A 20445-nucleotide genomic window follows, 5' to 3' on the forward strand; every position below is an offset into this window, starting at 1 on the left:
GCAAGTGCTGTCCTGGGAAATAAGAATCAAAGGGCACACCCATCACAGAAAGACTAGACTCACACCAGGGTGCTGAACACCAAAAGGGCCTTTGATGATATTGACAAGGGAAGGAGCAGAACTAGTGTGGGCAGGAGTAGCTCAGCATAGCTGGATGAAGATTCCACAATCTTATTTCTCTTTATAGTTCTCCTACCTTTCTGTCACTTTCACTTCCTTTAGCACAAAGCACTTTGGTTATAATGTCAGAAGGCAAAGACGACTTGTCTCAAGGACAGGGATTTGACCCCTGAAAACAGGCTTGCTTTAGTCCAATCACCTGTGGGATTTTGCCTATAAAAGAGGGAGTCTCCCACTCCAGCTTTGATTAACTCTTGAATAAACAACTGAGAAAGAATGTTTTGGCTCTCTATTGGGAGAGTTGACTTTCTGAAGCCCTCTGCCGAAGGTGAAGACTGAGTGTCCAAGGCAGAGGCAAGCTTGCTTACTAATCATCCCCAGGGCACATTGGGGTGACCTGCTTCTGGAGCAAGACCTGCCTCATGGCCAGCCACGCTGGCACCCAGGACCTCGGTTAATTGAAGGAACCCTGTGTATGCCAGCTTCCACTGTGATTAGGATCCTGAGAACAAAGACATTTTATCTGTGGACTGGGATTCACAGCACCTGAGAGTCAAGGAAGCCAGGATCTGAGCGTTTTCTCCATCAAACCTACGCAAGTCGCAATTCGTGCCCGTCAAACCAAAAGGACAATGCAGTGCTGCCTTTGGCACTTGACTGAGGATATTTAAATCATTGTACTGCTCTCTCAAACCAGATTACAAAGACAGTGTGCCAGCTGTGTGAGTTTTTGCCTTAGCTTGAATTTGCAGCTGATTGTTGCACCCGCCAGCTTTGAACCGTCTTTCGAACCACCAGCATCTTCGTCGCTGATCTTCATTGATAGCCAACCAGATCCTGGGGGCCTCTTCGAACGCAAATTTTGCACTCCACATTCGACCGCCCAACCCGAATTGTGCATCCTGTCACCAGCATTTTAGCCATTGGACCGACTGTTGAACTGATTCTGGTGTCCCTCACTATCCACACTTTGTTGAACGCCACTTCAAAACACTTTTTGAACCACCGGCATCTTCATTGATGATCTTCATTGACAGGCAACCCAACCCTAGTTTGAGAATCCGTTGCTTCATGGAAAAGTGTCTTTCAGATCAATCACAACACTTTGTCTATTTACCGTTCCCCTCAGAATCAGGCCCTCTGGACATGTTTCCATAAAGCAGAGGATTCTAACACAACAAGAGAGTGGAGTTAATAAATTAAATCATCCACTCATGCAAAGCAGAGTTTTATAGCATTGCAGCAGCCCTCCAGCCACCTTCTGTGTAAGGGGCTGGCAGGTACTGTATCCTAACGCTAGAGCACCCTTTCTGCACTAGCATATAGAGTCATTAATTAACGACACACTGGGAGAGGTCACTCGGGAATAGAAAAGCATCTTGAGCTCTATGTAAAATAATAAACGTGTCATTTCGTGATGCGGCAACACTTTTCTGATGTGCTTCCTATCATGAGCTCCATTCAGAGGTACTTGTTAAAATAGAAATGTGTTGTACCAGGCAGAAACAACACATTTCTTAAATGCACCATATTCGGACTAAGAAAGAACATGGCACAGGGACATAGAAGCCTTGGCTTTTGCATGTGACTGATTTACAGCCTGACAACGGCCCTGGTAACCATCAGAATGCAAGGCAAGGCTGGAAGGAGATTGTACTGACAGAGCCCTGCTTTTGCATGCCAAAAAACAGGAGTTAAAATACGGTGTTCGTGCTCGCTGCTGCCTTCTGAGAAATGTCTCCTTAAAGCAAACGTTACCTCTCTCAATTGTACGGAACGGTCTCTTCGGCCCAGCTCGCACCACAGCGAGCTCATTTTGAGGTGTAGGGTATGAAGTATCACCGTGTTGCTTTTTAATAAAAAATCTGACGCCTGATATGCTGGGGTCCAATGGCTTTGTGTCTCATTGAGTTGGAAGGGCTGCAGCTCATTTTCTGTCTGCAGCTTATCTCTGTCCACCCAGGGCCAGTTGGCCACCTGCGAAAAGGCCGGAAATTATCTGTATGGCTGCAGAGCATGCAGATTTTTTGGGGGTTTCATCAAGCAGTTTCATCAAGCAGTGAGCCCGGGGTACTCTATGTGGTTTTTGGATCACGCTGCTGATTAGTTGAAGGAATGAATACATTTTATTTCGACATTAAAAAATCATAAATCACACACACATGTTTTACCAAATCTATGCGAAGTACGGTAGCATAAAATCACAATCAAATTGGAATCATAAATAATCAAATCATCGGCTCTAAAAAAAATAGCACATATGGCACAAACCATCACCCCGCATTTCTTAAACATAAAGTTTGATTCTAATAGCGTTCTTCCGAAAGTGTTACAGACCCCAAACAACAGCCCTATTTCCGACCAATTTTAAACTGTGAGAAGTTTCACAATTTTAACCGTGGATTTAGCCTGTTTCACTTCTTCAGTCATCTGTTTTTCACAAAATAAATTAAAACTCGTAGAGTCCAAAACAATTTTGCCAGAGTGTACAGAGCATCAGCCCCAGCCAACGTATCGAGGGGCAGAGAATGTCTGAGAGGTGCTCCACAGGATGGAGGAATCCAAAATGCCAACACTGCATCCATAGACACTCGGATGGAGCTACCAGGAGGAGGCCAAGAGGATGAGGATGAAGACTTTTTTTCATATCAGCCGCGCTCACCGTCCGTGGCAGAGGGAAGCGCCAGCCCAGGTCTTCGGTGACCATCCTAAACTCCTCCGTCCCTGTACTTCTCGATGCTGGTGCATCTGTCAGTGTCATGGCCGAGGAGCAATACCGGAAGCTGCCAGGACCTCTGCCACTCCAAATGATTAAAGTGCGCATATTCACTTTTGAAAGCAAGAATCCACTTTCCCTGGAAGGCGCATTCATAACCACCATCCAGCATGGTGATGTCTTCATCCGTGCCCGCTTCTGTGTAACTAGGGTTGGCACCCAAACCCTGCTTGGCGGCACCACAGCCAAAGATCTTAGACACATTCAATTCGTGCATGGAGTATTCGTAGAAGACGCGCAAACCCTGATACAGAAATTCCAAAGCGTATTCATAGGCATAGGGCAAATGGCAGGACAGCCGATCCGCCTCCACATCAATGGCACATTCCAGCCGGTGGCGTTGAAACACTGCAGGGTGCCTTTCCATCTCTGTGACAAGGTGAAGGAGATACAAAACTTGGTCAACCTCAACATCATCGAGCAAGTAGAAGGGCCCACCCCTTGGATGTCTAAAATTGTCATTTCCCACAAACCCAAGCAGCCTGATAGCGTCCGTATGTGTCGATATGCAGCTGCTGAATAAGACAATAAGGAGAGAAAGGCACTTGACCCCTACACTGGACGACATTATTGCCAAACTGGAGGGCGCAACCATCTTCTCCAAACTCAACCTCCATTCAGGATATCACCAACTTCTGCTCCATCAGGACAGCAGATACATAACGAGGTTCACAAGACATGTTGGCATCTACAGATACAAGAAACGTAACTTTGGCATCTCGTCGGAGGCTGAGGTGTTTCAAAATGTGATACGCGTGACCGTGGTGGGATTGCCTGGTTGAGCGGTGACATCTTTATACATGCAAAATCAGAAGGAGAACACCTGGAGCATCTGGAGGAGGTGCTGTCTAGAATTGAACTAAGGTTAACCCTCCACCGCGAAAAGTGCGAGTTTCTCAAAAGAAAAATCGAGTTCTTCGGCTTCGTTTTTCAGTAAGGAGGGCTGTCTGCCGATCCGGCTAAAGTCTGAGATATCCAGGAGGCCAAAGCACCAGAGTCCGTGTCAGAGGTCAGACGTTTTTTAGGGCTTGTCACTTACTGTGGCCATTTCATCGAAAACCTGCCCACACTCTCTGAGCCCCTGCAAAACCTCACAAAGCAGTCCACAACGTGGAGGTGGACAGCCCTGGAACAGAACTCATTTGATGACATTAAGAAGCCACTGTCGGAGGCCATCAGGGGGCGCGCTGATGCTTAGAGCCTTGGCATGATCCTCTTGTATCCTGGGCCCGTAAAAGGGTTTTGAGCCCCCACATTTCAGCCCATGTTGCCCTGCAATCTGGACAGGCAGATAGGTGAGCCCCCACCGCACCTGCAGCAGCAAGAACGGGCGGCATCAGCCCTGGATTGCCGGAGAACCGCCAGACGTTTCGTCTGCAGAAAATGAAAATGAGGGATCCCGGCGAGGACTTGGCCTGTAGGTGCTCCTGCTATCCGGTCTGACATCTGGAGGAGTGTTGAAGAGGGATATGGGAGGCGATGGGAGGAGAGTTTGTACTCCCCCACCCCCTAGTTACAACCAGTGAGCCCAGCAAAGAGCCTGAAGACGAAAGTGAGGGATCCAGGCGAAACGCAGTGTTTGGAGGAGGGATCTGGCCCGCAGGTGCTCCTGCGACCTGGTGCAAAGACTGGAGGAGTGTTGAAGAGGGATAGGGGTGGCGAGGGGAGGTGAGTTTGTGCCCCCTCCTTGTTATAACCAGCGAGAGGTTGTGGGAGTCCCCCCCGCCCACTCGTCCAGTTAACCGGACTGTGTAGGCAAATCCTGCCTAGGGGAGGGGTAGACCCCATGGAAGTGCCCAGGAAGAGACTGCTGGTCCCTGCCGCAACCCGTGTGCATGGACAGAGTGCAGTGGCAGAGGTGGGAGAGAATCCAAGGTGCACCAGGTACAACACCACCTAAGGTGGAAGAGGGTGACGGAGCAGGCCCTGGAAAAAGTCAGGGGAGCAGTGGGGGAGCTAAAGCCACTGCTTCCCAGGCAAGACAAAGCCCACAAGAGGGCCCATAAAAAAGAAAAATAACCCAAAAAAAGGGGAAAAAATAAACGAAGATTCCTCCAAAGAAGAGCTCAGTGGAGGAAAGGTGCAGCCATAGCGGTTTAGTGCTGCCCCTCGCCCACCCCCTGGCAGGAGAGTCCCTTTCTTGGAGCAGCTGTGAGGACACGTAACTCGCGGCAGGAAGGAGCATGGGGGCAAAAATAGTAAGGGCATCCCCCTGATGTAATAAGGATCCTCAAACCCAAACCCCTCATGAGGAGCGGGGTTACTCGGAGAACTTGCAGTAGGCCATAGGAAGAAGGCTCTCCCCAGTAGAGGCACGGGACTGGCGGCAGGAGGTAGGGAACACCCTCTGCCGTCTGGAGAGGGAGGAAGACTCGCTGGGTCAGAGTAGGGAGGTGAGGGCCCCCGATCCTGGGGCGTGTGCCCACCTCCCGGGCCTTGGACAGAAGAGACACCCTCGAAATTGTAAGGTACTTTCAAGGGAAAGTCGCAAAGAAGACACCAACCACTGTCGCCCACTGGGAGCGGGCAGCAGTACCCAAGGGAAGACCCATTCGGAACAGCAGGCGGAGGCGCATGGAAGCGAGATTGAAGTTGGACAACTATAAATACATACCGGGTCGCCCTGGAGTGGGAGTCCTAGCACAGACCAATATGGCTACCGCCCCAGAGGAGTCCGCAGCTACCAAAAAGATGTTGCTGCATTGATGGAATAAATCAGGAACATGAGAGCAGACATTGGGAGCAGGGTTGATAAAATCAGCCAACGAATAGATAAAATGGAGGAGAGAGTGGAAGAAGTCGAGCATAATCAATCCTCCATGGCCAGCCTAGAGGCACAAAATGGACATGCGGATGTCTGAAATGGAGCAACGCGAGGAACAGGTCAGAATGAAAATGGACGAATTATAAAACTGAGAAAGGCGGAATAACCTAAGACTTTTCGGAATCCCAGATAAAGAGGGGGAGACGGAGGTAGACCTGAGGAGAACATTACACAAAGTAACTAAACTGGTTTTTGACGATGACACCATCAATGAAGCGGAGATCGAGAGAATTAACAGGTTGGGTGGGGTGGCAGGAGGTCCGAAGTCATACCTCGCCCAGTTCCATAACTACTCCGACAAATTGAAAATACTTGAGAAAGTGAAACACAGAGGCCCGGACATGTACGGCACGTCCAGAGTAACAATCTTCCAGGATTTGTCCTCCTTGACCCTAACCAAGAGAAGGATGTGCTCTCCCCTGACGAAGTGGCTCAACGAGAAAATGAGTGAGGTGCAGATAGTGTTTCCCATTCTCCATATCCTTTGATGTCGATGGGTAAAAATACAAACTGATGATGGAGGAGAACATAAGGAGGGTCACGGGGGAGTTGATGGGAGAAGCCGACACCTCAAAGAACCAGAGAGAAAATGCAGAGGACGACAGGCAGTGGCTTATCAAGGGACCCAAAAGAAGACGGATGCCAGGATCCAGAAAATATAGGAAGCTGAATACTTCGCCCATGGCTGAAACTTGATTCACATCCAAAAGGCAGGCAGGAGAAGACAGACGTATTGGGGGGTCCCTTGTCCATCGTAAGGTGGGACTAGTTGGACACCTTGCGGTTATGTTACAGCATTGTGTTTGAAAGGACCAGGGGCTGTGGCCAGCGGCCAGCTGCAGCCTGGAAAGTTGGGGTGAAATTCAATTGGGGGGGTTTCATGGGGGTTCAAGAGTAATGAGTTGCTGAAGGTACAGGACCAGAGGGGAATTGGTTCCAGCTGGGGGTCTGGCTTTATCCTGCCTGATCACGTCAACCGGGAGGAGTCAGGTGCCCTTTTGGGTTACTAGGGGTGGAGGGGGGCGAACCAGAGTAGGGTCGTGGTATGGGTCTTCTGAAAGTTGTGGTCCTTGGTTGATGGGAGGTGGATAGATGGGCAGAGGCCGCCCGGAGAGCGAAGTGGACCCTCCCGTGGGGGAATAACAGGATGGCTGTAGTTTCAGAGGCTGGTGGGGATGGTCACTTAAGGGTGGGGATGCTGAATGTCAAGGGTATGAACTCACCCACAAAAAGGTCCCGGGTGGCTACGTTGTTCCGAAGAGCTGGCCTTGATGTAATGTTCCTTCAGGAGACTAAATATGCCAGAGGGGAGGAATGAACGGTCCCGACCGGTGCGCTAGGTCAGGAATATTGGGGTTCAGGGCCCCTGAGGAAAGCGGGAGTGGGAATTCTCATGGGAAAAGGGCTAAGAATGGAGGTCTCAAAGGTGTGGGCAGATGAAGAAGGTAGGGCCCTCTTGGTTTCAGGTACCATACAAAAAGTGGGGTTCACATTTACCACAATCTATTTCCCAAACCAGGGTCCACTGAGGTTTCTGAAAAAAACTCTTCCGAAGATAATGCTGGAGGCCTCAGTCCACATAATATTGGGGATGATTTCAACATAAGGGCCGATGTTAAGCTAGATAGACAGGTACGGGTGGCAGGGACACAGGAATTGCAGAGACTGGGGTATGGAGAGGTCCTGGAAACTTTGTAGGTTTATGGGCTGCGGGACATATGGAGGTAGTTGCACCGAAATGAAAGGGGGTACACTTTTTATTCGGCCCGCATGGTACCTTTACCAGAATAGTTTAAATGTACATCTCAAGGGGCCTATGGGAGGAGGCACTGGGTTTGGAGATTTCCTTGATCACCTGGTCAGACCACGACTTGGTATCAGTGGACCTGAACCGGCACGGATTGGTACCCAGGGGGTACAAATGGAGATGTAATGAATCCCTATGGAAGGATCCGGTGTTCCGCTCAGAACTGACCAAAGAAATTGGGGAATATTTCAAAACAAATAATATGGTGGAGGTCTCGAAGAGAGTGGTCTGGGAAGGTGACATGGAGGGGGATTCTGATCAGGGAATGGGCAAGGAAAAAGAGGGAGCGTTCATTAACTGAAAATAGGTTGAGGTCGAAGATTATCCAACTTGACAAAAAGGCTTGGGATGCCACTGATGGGTGGGAAGATCGGGTCTTGGAGACCAGGCGGAAAAGGGAAGAACTTAGACTCCCAGAGGAAGGTCAAATAATTAGAAAACTGCAGTTCCTGAAACAAATGTTTTATGAGAAGGGCGACAAGGCAGACGCACTGCTGGCTGCCAGGCTGAGGGGACAGCGAGCCGAACGGTGGGTAGAGGCTATAGAAGGGGTGGATAAAACACATGACACAGGGACAGAGGGAATTCAAGAAGCATTTGCGTCCTTTTATGAAAAACTTTATGAAACAGAGGCTAACCCAGAGATGGGAGATAAACATCATATCTAGCGGGAACCCGGATGCCTAGGCTGTCACCTGAGGAGACAGAGACACTGGAGGCCCCAATAACGGCTGAAGAAATTAGGAGGGTGGTGGCGAGATTACCGTTGGGAAAGGCCCCAGGGGAGGATTTTTTTTCTGCAGGCTTTTATAGGGCCTTCATTGTCCCACTTCTCCCGATCATGGTGGAACTGTTTAACGATATTCTCGAGATGGGGGGAAGCCCGGAATCCTTCTCTCGTGCGCTAATAACAGTGATTTACAAGGAGGGCAGGGACCCCTGGCTATGTGGACTTACACAGGAGTACTGGCGGCGGGACTTGAGGGATATATGCCACAACTGATTCACCCGGATCAAGTGGGCTTCATAAAGGGATGTCAGGGGGCGGATACAATGAGGAAGACCTTGCACCTGATTTATGAGGCTCGGGGGATGGCTGGAGACCCCGCCCTCCTCTCTGTGGATGCTGAAAAGGCCTTTGATATGGTAGAGTTGGGCTTTCTCCGGCAAGTGCTTACAAAAGTAGCTCTGGGTACTAGGATCAGGCGGGGAATAATGGCAGTCTACGCATTCCCCCAGGGAGTGCGTGGCAGTGAATGGTGGGTATTCCCATTGGTTTGCCCAGAGTAGGGATACGAGGCAGGGTTGTCTCCTTCCCCCAACCCTATTTGTGCTCTCCTTGGAGCATCTTGCCCAGAGAATCAGAGAGGACCCCCAAGTAGAAGGTTTCACAGTAGGGGGGGACAAATTACAAGGTGGCACTGTATGCAAACAACATTCTTTTGCATGTGAGGAAGCCCCTAACCTCCATACCCAGGGCAGTCCAGTTGATCGGGCAGCGCAGAGACCTCTCTGGTTTTAAGATTAACAGGGCTAAATTGGTCCTTTTTCCTCTGGATAGGTACAGTGAAGGAGACTTAAATAGGTTCACCTCACTGGGGATGCTGGTTAGCCTTGGCACGCTGAGATACTTGGGGATCAACCGTACAAGGGACATGGGAGACTTATTTGATGCCAATTTCCCCACACTCCTGTCCAGATTTCAGGTTGATCTGGTAAGATGGGAAAAACTGACCATATCATAGCTGGGACGCCTCAATGCCCTGAAGATGGTTTGCCTACCAAGGTTCCTGTATGTGTTTCAGATGCTCCCGATCTGGGTCCCTGAAGTCTTTTTCCGGGAGATAAGGGGGGCTATGGTGAGATTCCTGTGGCAGGGGAAAAAAGCGAGAATATCCTTTGAGATGCTCACCTTACCGAAAGAGAGGGGGGGTGGGGCTCCCGAATATGAAACTCTATTACAAAGTGGCACAGCTGAGGGTCCTCATACCCCATTTTAGAACGCAGAGGGACCTCCAATGGGTTGATCTGGACAATCTTCACTTGTCCCCTGCCATGGTGGGGGGAATGGCTGTGGGTGCCAAGAAGTAAGCTTCCCCATAAAATCCGGGACCACCCGATTGTGGGAACCATATGGGATGTATGGTGACAGGGTGCGGAAATGCAGAGGGTAACGACTTGGCCTTCTCCCCTGAGCCACCTATGGGCACCCGGTGTACGAGATGCAATCCCGAACCCCAAAAGATTTCAATTGTGGTACGAGGCGGGTCTAGAAAGGGTTGGCCAACTGTGGAGGGATGACACATTTATTACGATAACAGACCTGGAGGGGGCGCTGGGCATAGGTACTCTATTGGTATTCTCATACCTTCAGTTAAAGGGGGTGATGATGGATGGCAAATGGAGGGACAGGATACAGAGGGACCTTACTCCCTTTGAGTAACACTCAGACACAAGTACGGATATGAAGGCCTTGATCTCTGCTATGTATGGGGAATTGGTGGTCGCCGGGCACAGGTCCACTGAGAATTTGAGACTGTAGAGGAGGAGCCAAGTGCCTCTACCAGAAGCCTGCCTCCATTTTGCCTATATGTTGGCAGCCAGATATTGCGACATGCGCAACGCCAGTGATGGTACCTACACCACGAAGAGTCCTTGAAGCAAGGTATCCATTGAGAAAACCCTATATGATGTACACGTGAAGAAATGACAGTCCTCTGATGGAAATTCCGGAAGAAGTGTGAAGATGGGTGAAAGAGAAGACTGGTGACGTCACATGAAGCAGAAATGACGCACCCAGAAGAGATGCCAATGAAGAGAGAACATAGACCTTATAAAATCTGATGGCGAAGTAAAGAATTAAGCAAAATTTCATGAGCAAAATGAAGATTGCACGTGCGAAGAGCACTGAAGAAAATGCAAAGCCGTTTATATAATTGTACAGATGCAGTAACGCATGTAGACTAAGTAATCATAAGGCTGGCTATACGTAGTGAATAGATTGGTTATCTAGACTTTACATCGAAATCAAATTCATCTAAGATCTTTCCATCTAATTTTATTCAACGAAAATACTTTCCATCGAAATGCATTTTCATTGAATAAAATTCGATGGATATTTGATGGATTTTTTAAATTTAAAATTAGGGTTAGGGTAAGGGGTAGGGCAAGGGTATGGGGTAGGGCAAGGGTAAGGGTTAGAGTTAGAGTTAGGGCAAGGGGTAGGACAAAGGTTAGATTTAGGGTAAGGGGTGGGGCAAGGGTTAGAATTAGGGTTACGGTTAGTGTATGGGGTAGGGTAAGGGTTAGAATTAAGGTAGGGAAAGGGTTAGGGCAAGGGTTAGGGTTAGGGTAAGGGGTATGGAAAGGGTTCGAATTAGGCACAGGGTTAGAGTTGGGTTAGGCTTGGGGGGGGTGTCTTGGGAGAAAAAAAACAATGAAACATTACATGACGCTGGCCAGTGCCAAAATCCTTTGAAGATTTCAGCACTGGACAGCTCCATGTAACGTTTTAACGTTACAAAAAAATGCATCCAAATGCTATTTTTTACATTTAAAAGTCCATATCCATCGAAACTTGTCAATTTCAATATTCGATGGACAGGTTTCGATGTATATGCACTTTTACATGTAAAAGAAAGCATTTTGATGGATTGGCATTCGATGCATTTCCATCGATGGAAAGACCATAAACCAATAGACTGCAGGCGGTGCCGTCTATATATATTTATATATATATATTTGTGTGTGTGTGTGTGTATAGAATCCGGATGTTCCACGCCGCATTTTAGCAAACTTGGACCCTGGGAATAGAAGGGCTAAAAGTGTGGCGCAGTTGAAGAAAACAGCTGACGGCGAAGGAAGATTCGAGAAGGCTTGTCTGGCCCAGTGTCAAGGGTTGGGGCAGCCAAGAAACTGGTTATCTATTTGAGGCGATACAATGAACGTGAGAAGCAAGACAGGTTCCTTTTGAGGTGTAATGGAAAAACACTAGAAGCGCCAAGTTGTATCCATTTAATAGTGTTAAATGCGAAGAAGGAGCTCAAAACGTGGTCTCCTGTCACATGGTCAGATGAAAATAGACTACACAGAGACCAGAAGATAAAGCCATGCTCACACTCCCTTTTATTCTTAGGCCGAGTTCAAAGGACTAATTGAATGGCAGACAGTAGGAGTGATGATGGATGTTGGGGTAATTGGGTGGGAAGGTATGGTCAAGTCCAATCCTCCAGCACCTCGGGTACCAGCTTGCGTGCTGCTAGCAAGCGGAATATTCCAGAAGGGTACAAGCGTGCCAACCAATTGAAGAGGGCCACGTAGCAAAGAGCCCTATAGTTTGAAAGCCAATGAAACGTGTATTTTTATGACACAGAAGATGACTTGCACTAGGGGTGGGCATAGCTCTGCACCTGATTGTAGAGACACAATCACAACCCGTCCCTATATAGAAAGTATACTTAGATGTTCCCCGTGGACCTATTGTAAACCCCTGTAGGTTTTCTTATTTTCCCATGTAGTGTGACGTCAATGATGACAAGTTTTTCTATAAATACAATGTTTTTTATGAAATGCATCGAGAGAATACTTGTGCAGCGTCCGTTGATGCCTGTTGTACTCCCTGTTTTAGATCATTGTTAATAAAACAGGGACAGTTTTGCCAACTTCCTGAGTCGGTCTGATTATTGATGCAAGAGTAAGATCTGCATCCCCAACCATCCATAGAGCGCTACCTCGTTTTATAGGGCCTACGGGTACACTTGGTAGCAGAAGGAGGATGGTTCAGGCCCATCAGTTCGTAGGTCTTTCATTTTTTTGGAAAATCAGACACCCTCTGCCATCTAGCGGCAGGATCGCGAGGTTTCCTGTAGAGAGTGGCCGATATAGAACTCTTGCAAGAAAATTGATACAGGTGGGACGGGTCCCTCTTTGACAAAATCCCTCCTGGTTTCCACAGGCGGTAATTGGACCGAAAGCGACAGTGGTCGGTTGGAGAACGGGACGATCCCTAAGGTCTTGAGCTGAAAAACGAATAGTGAGTAGATTGAGGGAATCGGTAAAGTAAGGGAATGGAGTTGTGGTGATAAAGAAAAGTAACGGGGGGGTTTGTTTAGTATATGATGAGAAGTGTGTGAACGAGGAGCGTGCTATAGAGCCCAGTTGCCTAGCTAAAGGAGCTTTACAAGGAGTCATTTCAAAACCCATTGGGTACCTAGGCGGCACATAAACAGGTTTATGATAGGGAATGACTCAAACTCCAATCGGAGTATTTTGGGGGCTAGTAGAAAAGGAGTATCGTAATGAGATATATGTAAAGTCAACTACTCTGTCTATGTATTTTGAAATTGAAAAGAAGTGTCGAGGAGCGACAAGAGTAAATTGTGAGGTTAAAGAAGAGATAAAAGTTGTTACCTACTTTTTAGTCATTGTCGGTGCCGGCTGAACAGATAGGTTCATATAATTGAAAAGTAGAGGCTTTGAGCGGCGAGGTTGGAGCACACTCATATTTATTGTTTTTTCTGAAATGTATCTCTGTAACTAAACAGTAAGTATTGACAGTCAAGTGAGACTTGTCACAATGGGGGATGTTACTCCACTGATGCACCTGTGCAAGACACTACCAAAACATGCACCCAAGCTCAAACAGTACATTGTGGAGTGGGTAAAGGGCACAGCAGATAAAATGTTCATGCCATGGCCACAAGGGGGATCGCTGTCAAAGGCAGTTTTGCAACACATGACCACATGCTTGCACGCTGCGTATACAGGGAAGACATTGGAAAAGAGGTTAGCTCTTTTAGAGCTCTGGAAGATGTACCATGAAGAACGGGAAGACTCGCCTCCTGAGGATTGGATGCTTAATCAGTGTAGGGAGGAACATGCTGAGCCTTCTCCTCCCCTTACCTCACCCGAAGTAAATGGCGATAGTACAGGAGATGTAGAATTAAATCCGTCAACAGAACTGAAGGCAGCAACAGGATATAGTGATCTGATATATGAACCGCCTGCCTATAGCAGTGATGACAGTCCAGAAGGGACTAAAAGGAAGGAGGAGATCTTTAAGGTCTCACAGGAAAAGAGGAGAAAAGCAAACTACCGAATATAACCGCAGACATAGAACGAGAGATTAAGAGATGGAAAGGAGAGAAGGATTAAGCTGACGAGGTAACACTCGTATAGAACGAATGGATGGGTGGACAGATATTGCTCAAGCTCGATGGGAAAAGTATCGAGGAAGTTAGGCGCAAGGAAGATCAAGATGAAAAGGATAGAAAAGACAGAGAATGCGAGAAAAGATTGAAAGAAGATGAGTATAAGAGAAAGAATAGACAAAAATGAGAACAGTTGTATCAATAGGAGCAGCAAAAGAAGGAAGAAAGGGCATAGGAGCAAAGGAAATATGACAAGAGACAGAGCAATTGAAGAATGAGACAGGCAAGAGAAGAGGAGAAAGCACAGAAATTAAGTGATCAAAGAATGCAAAGACAAAGGGAAGAAGAAGAGCGTAGAGAGAATGAAAGAAGGGAAGAGAAAAGACAGGAAGAGGAAAGGGTTGGACGGGAAGTGAAAAAGCAAAGGGAATTAGACGAAGAAATGGAGCGAAAAAGAAGGCAAAGGGAATGCGACATCGATCACATTCAGAAAGAGTTAATGGAACCAGGTCCAGTTATACCGTGGGGCCATATAGAGAAGTTCCTCCCGTCGCAGCGAGCAACAGCAGGACCATCTAGGATAACCCTAGTTGAGAATTTTGACATAGGTAGTATCGGGGAGGGGATCGATAGAGCCTATCAAGACTTAAGCGAAAGCAGCAAATTGGAACGCCGGGGGAAGTGAGAACTATTCCTGGTCCCAGAATCACGAAGCAAAGAAAGAGACCTGTTTAGTCTCGAGCATAGAGCCTTGTTTTTAGACAGGCTGACTTTAAATAAGGGTGATGGGGATGAAAGCCATACTAGTTGGGGACTAGAGAAGTCTGACGAAGAGAGAGAAACCTTCCGTGGGGAGGAGGGAGAAAGTGCATGTGGTCCCGATGGATGTTTGCAGACAGACAAGTAAGTGAGATGGTCTGATTTAGCCTAAGGATAGGACGCCAGATCCTATAGTATACCCAGAGCACCCTAAAGGACGAGCGCATAGTGAGAAGGGAGAGTCGCTACCATATGTGAGCAGGCTGAGATAATTGCCAGGTAGAAGGTGATCAGGAACCATTGTCCCCACTATGGATAGGCAGACAATGGGAGCCATTTGCGGATTTGGGTGCACGCATTTCCCTTTATTGGAGAAAGGAGGGACCAGACCACAGTGTATTCCCTGGCCACAAATGGATAAGGATAATTTAAGGTACAAACACCCCAGTTTAATGGCTGGGGCGGGGAAAATGATTTATGAGCTAGAAAAGATGACAGGAGGAAATACTCTGGCAATAGGGGACATTAAGGGTCTCCTAGCATCAATTATTGGGGAAAGGGCTGATAACATTTCGATGAGAGCAGGCTACTCAAGTGTCATGGCACAAAACACAGCTCATGATGGAGCGACATTTAATAATTGTAGAGCAGATGTCTGGAGAGCGCTCAGGGTACAGTATCCTTTTAGGTCAGATATGGGTGCAATTATGGCACGTAAGATGAAAGATGCCCAAGATCCGCTTGCTTACATTCAGAGTATTCAGGAACGCTGGACTTTGGAAACGAGGGAGCCGTGAAGGAAATCAGTGGCAGTATTTTACCACATTCTGTGTCAGGGATTACCAGATCAGGAGCAGAGGCAGCTCAAGAGATTGGTGGGAATGGAAGCAAAGCCATGGGCAGAGATACAGTTGACTATAGCACATCATTGCCAGCTGTTGCAAGAGAAAAATAAGAAGAAGGAAGATGCTAGAAAACTTGAGGAAGCCAAGTTAGTTCAGAAGAAATTGTTGAAGTACGCCATAGAAGGCGCGGTTTTGACAAGCAGAGAGGGATTGGGAATGCAGCAAGCAGTGGGTGCATCGCAGGTGAATAATCAACGCCAGATGGACCAACGAGGGAATGGGTTGATGCTGCGGGGCAGAGGAATGGGCTACAGAGGAAGGGGTGGTTTTCAGCATAATCAGGGTAATTTTCAAAATAACTAAGGCAGGTTTCAGAATATGCAGAATGATAATAAAAATTTAAAAGGAGGATTTAATCAAGGGGGGCTAGTCAGAAGAGCTCCTCCTATATTTTGGACATGTGGAATGACAGGGCACATCGCACAAAAACAAGTGGAAGCCAATGGTATGTACAGAATGGGCGATTCTCAAGAGGGGGGACAGCTTTTCCTCTAGCATATAACTCACAAAATAGGGATGGGTTTCCCCAAAATCAGACAGTGTATCAAGTACAAGTGCCGCAAATGCAACAGGCATTGCAACCACAGCAAGAACCATTGAATCCACTGCAAGGGCAGTCACAGCACGCACCCATGCAGATACAGCAGAATGCAAACACGGGACAATTATTGACACTTAGAGTAGGGGGGTGTCACTATGGTGGGAGGAAGTCTTTTTACAGGTACATGGATAAGTATGTATCCACCATAGGACAGCTCACAGGGCAACTTGATGTGTTCAGTACTATCAGTGACACCAGACCCCCCAAGAGGAACCAAGGGCTGATGTTACCATCGAAAGCAAAACTTTTTCTTTTATAGCAGACACAGGTGCAAACCGCTCATGTATATGAGAGGGAACATATCCATTATCGGGAAATGCCATGAATGTGCAAGGTTTCTCTGGAGCCACAAGCAGAGTTCTTTTTACTGATGAATTACCAGTCTCCATAAGAGAGTGTGACATGTCTGTTCCATTATTGTATTCAAGGCAGACACTGGTTAATATTCTGGGCTGTGATTTAGGTGCTGATTCATGGAATTATTTGCACCGAAAAACGGGGATTTGTGCGCCATTCTGCCCGCAAATCCCCATTTGTTAAACAGGGCTTTGCGGGCAGATTGGCGCACAAATCCCGTTTTTTTCGGCGCAAATATTCCATGAATCAGCCCCTTAATGACAAAGCTAAATATGACAATTTCTTTCACTGATGAAGGCCTACTGTGTTCCTCTCCAGGGATACATTATCTGAACGTGTGCAAATTTATATTGGTGTTTACAGGGCAAATGGCTCTGCGAGGAATGCCATTAGAGCCAGAACTCTTTCTGTATGGGGTACACATTTTGTTGACATGGCTACCTGGCTTAGTTGGAAAGATTATGGGAATACCTGATGAGTTTTTGTTCAGGCCACAGATACCTATGGACGAAGCTGGGGGACAACCTATGCCCATAGGGTTAACTGCAGCCATAGTGCGAGGGGAATTGGCCATGCTCGAAGGAACCGATGACGAGGGTAGGCCATGGAGAACAGTGATTGCCATCGGGCAAGGGTATAGATTGACTGATGTCACTGACAAGGATATGTTCAGAGGTGATCCATCATATGATGAAGTAATATTCAAAATGAGTATTACATATTGGATCAGAATAGAGAAAAGGGAAATCCCATAGCGAATGATAATAGTGCAGCAGCACCCAGCATTTTTTGATGAAGATTTGGAAAAAGTGCCAACCTCTTTATGGACTACAGGCCCCTATGACGTAGGCCTATTGAAGGGGGTATGGTAGGTTAAGATTAAGCTGAAGCCAGGAGCAATTTTACCTCGAGCAAGGCAGTACCCAATCCCTCGAGAGGCGGATGAGGGTATTTTCAAGACTATATCAGCATTAATGGAACAGGATATTTTAGTGACGTCAGTTTCACTGTGCAATAATGCAGTGTACCCTGTGAAAAAATTGAAAGGGGGGTCGTGGAGACTAATTGAGGATATGAGACCAATTAACCAGATTGTAGAGGCAGCGTTTCCTTTAGTTCCAAATCCGCAACGATATCATGCAATATCCCCACATAGACACGATATTTCACAGTGATTGACTTGAAAAATGTGTTTTTCTCAATCCCGTTGCATAAGGACCCCCAGGACCTTACGTCATTTACGTTTTGTCAGACTAAGCTGAAGAGCACTTGTTTGCCCCAAGGGTACTGTGAATCTCCATCGATCTTTAATAGGGTCTTGCAGATGGACCTAAGCAATGTTAATTTGAAAAGTGTTGTGCTGCAGTACGTAGATGCCATTCTGGATTGTAGCACAACAGAAGATGAGTGCCTACAAGATTCGATTCAGTTAATGATTATTCTAGCAGACAAAGGATATAAAGTGGACAAGGAAAAATTGCAATATTGTCAAGAAGAGGTTTTGCGCATAGGTCAATTAATCTCACATGAGATGAAGAAAGTCATACCTGAAAGAGCTGAAGGGGATTCTGAAAACAGCAAAACCGCACACGATAAAACACATGCAGCAGTATTTGGGATTGTGCAACTATGTTAGAGCATGGGTATTTGATTATAGTTCATACACAAGAGCCCTTTTGCAGGCTCTGAAGAAAGCACAAGTGAACAAGGAAAACATTGAATGGACTGAGGAAATGGAGGGTGGGTTTGAAGAATTAAAGAAAGCAATTTGTGCAGCTCCAGTTTTAGAAATTCCCAACTATTCTGAGGAGTTATTTTTATTTTCGCACACAAATGGGACAGTTATGACAGCGGTGCTTACACAGAGGACTAAACTAGGGTACAAACCTTTGGCATATTTTAATGGGATTTTAGATCCAGTTATGAGAGGACACTTTCCTTACGAACAATCGCTGGCAGCAGCCACATTCGCCATTGAGAAGGCTACCAGCATTGTAATGGGGTGCTCTATGACATTTTTTGTTGAGCATGCATTGTTTGCCATTTTGGAGAAACTCAAGGGTACATTGACATCTCAGAGGGTAGTTATATTGAATCCAGCAATCAAAATAGTCAGGTGTAAAATAGTGAGTTCTACTATGATATTCCAAGGGTAAAGAAGAATGCGCTAGCAGGTGGGAGGTTCTCTTTATTGACGGGTTTTCAAATATTGATCAAACTGATGGGGAAAGGCATTCGGGTTCAGCTGTGGTAAGGCACAGAGCTCACGCGAAATTTGAAATAGTAGCAAGTGCAAGACTACCCTCTCACTTTTTGGCACAAGCAGCAGAATTGGTGGCGCTTATTGTCACGCTCGAGAAACACGCAGGGCAGGAAGTAACGGTGTACATTGACTCTGCCTATGTGATGTCACCCGTGCACGCAGGACTAGCACGTTGGAAAAGGAGGGGCTACCTCTGAGCGGACGGCACTCCAATGCAACACGCAGCAATATTGGACAAGCTTATCAAGGCACTGCAACTCCCAGTAGCCATCGCAATAAAAAAAGGAACTGACTTTATCTCTCGCGGGAACGAAGCTGCAGATGAAGAGGCCAAAAGGGTTGCATATTCACCAGATATTTCAAGTTTTGATACACCGAATGTAAAAGAGAAAGTAGTCACAATTATGATTGTAAATGAAGGGTTTAATCATTTGTCAAGAACACAGTCGATGGAGGTTCAAGGCAGTGCTCCACAGGAAGAGCAAGAATTGTGGAAACCTTGGGGTGTTCTTTATCCCTCTCTGAAGCATTGTGGTGATAGGACAGCACTGGAAAGCCAGTTATGCCTGTAGCCTTATTAAGGGTACACTTGAACAGCTGCACTACCCTGTGCATGTAATTAGGGTAAGCCTCGCAACAGCTATTGCAGAGGATTGGTTCGTACCGAACCTGTTAGAACATGTTGCATTTTATGTAGTAAATTGCATCGTATGTCAAAGGTTTACCGCTGGGTACACACTGTAAAAAATCAGAGGAGTGATTCCTTGAATGGTCCTTTACAGCGTTTACATATTGACTATGGTGATATGCTACAAGTATGCAGTGGATACAGGTATATGATAGTGGTGGTGTGCCCCTTTTCGAGATGGATCAAAGCAGGTCCATGTACACACCCTGATGCCGCTTGCACAGTGAAGTTTTTAGTCTGGGAAGTATTTCCCAGATGGAGAGTATGTGAGGTGCTGAGATCCGACAATGGGCCCCATTTTGTTTGAGGTATTCAAACAGATTAGCCTATTGCTTAGCATAAAACACACATTTTCTTCTACTTATCATCCGCAAGCGAACGGGATATGTGAGAGACTCAACAGTCTTCTCAAAGAGAGAATTGCTAAATTGAAGTTAACATTGAAGAAGGGGTGGATATATTGCCTGCCCCTTGCATTATATGCATTAAAAAATCATCCTGGGTCGGACCACCACCTCACACCCCACAAGCTAGTGACAGGGAGATGAATGAGAACACCCTTGCCTCCTCCATCAAGAAGCAGAAGTGATGCCCAGACGACTGCAGAATTGTTAGGAAATTAGTTACGTAGGTATTTGACATGTATGACCGCTAGTATCTCTGTCATTTCAGAACAACTCAAGCGCAGGGGATGTCGGTCTCAGGACACAGATGAGGACCAGTCAGCAACTGAACTTAAATAATTATTACCTATATGTAAAATATTTATCGGAGATCCATCCTAGTGCACAAGTTCACAAGGAAGTGGCACAAGCCCTGTTTTAGTGGACCCTTTATAGTTGAAAATGTCACTCCTTCAGCAGTAAAAGCCTAAGAAAGGCGCGCCTGGATACACCTGGGCGATGTGAAGCTGTATGCTGGTGAGACTGATGCACCCCCAACCGTTGATTCGGAAGAAAGACAAGAAGAAGTAGTTCAGCACGTGCAGACTCGATCGATGACGAGGAAGGACGCTAAGATTGCTGATTAAATAAATGCAAGTGTGCATTTGGACTGTGGCTCACCCCGGACACTGTTTAAAAATATTTTAGCAGGAGTGAAAAGCAAGCGTTCTAGAGCCGCAGGAATATTTTGAATTGGACTTTAGAAAGTATTAGAAGTGCTAAATACGCCCAATGTAGACTTTGAGTTCGACG

This window comes from Ambystoma mexicanum, chromosome 2q, assembly GCF_040938575.1.
Source record: "Ambystoma mexicanum isolate Mex_15411 chromosome 2q, UKY_AmexF1_1, whole genome shotgun sequence".
NCBI lineage: Eukaryota > Metazoa > Chordata > Amphibia > Caudata > Ambystomatidae > Ambystoma > Ambystoma mexicanum.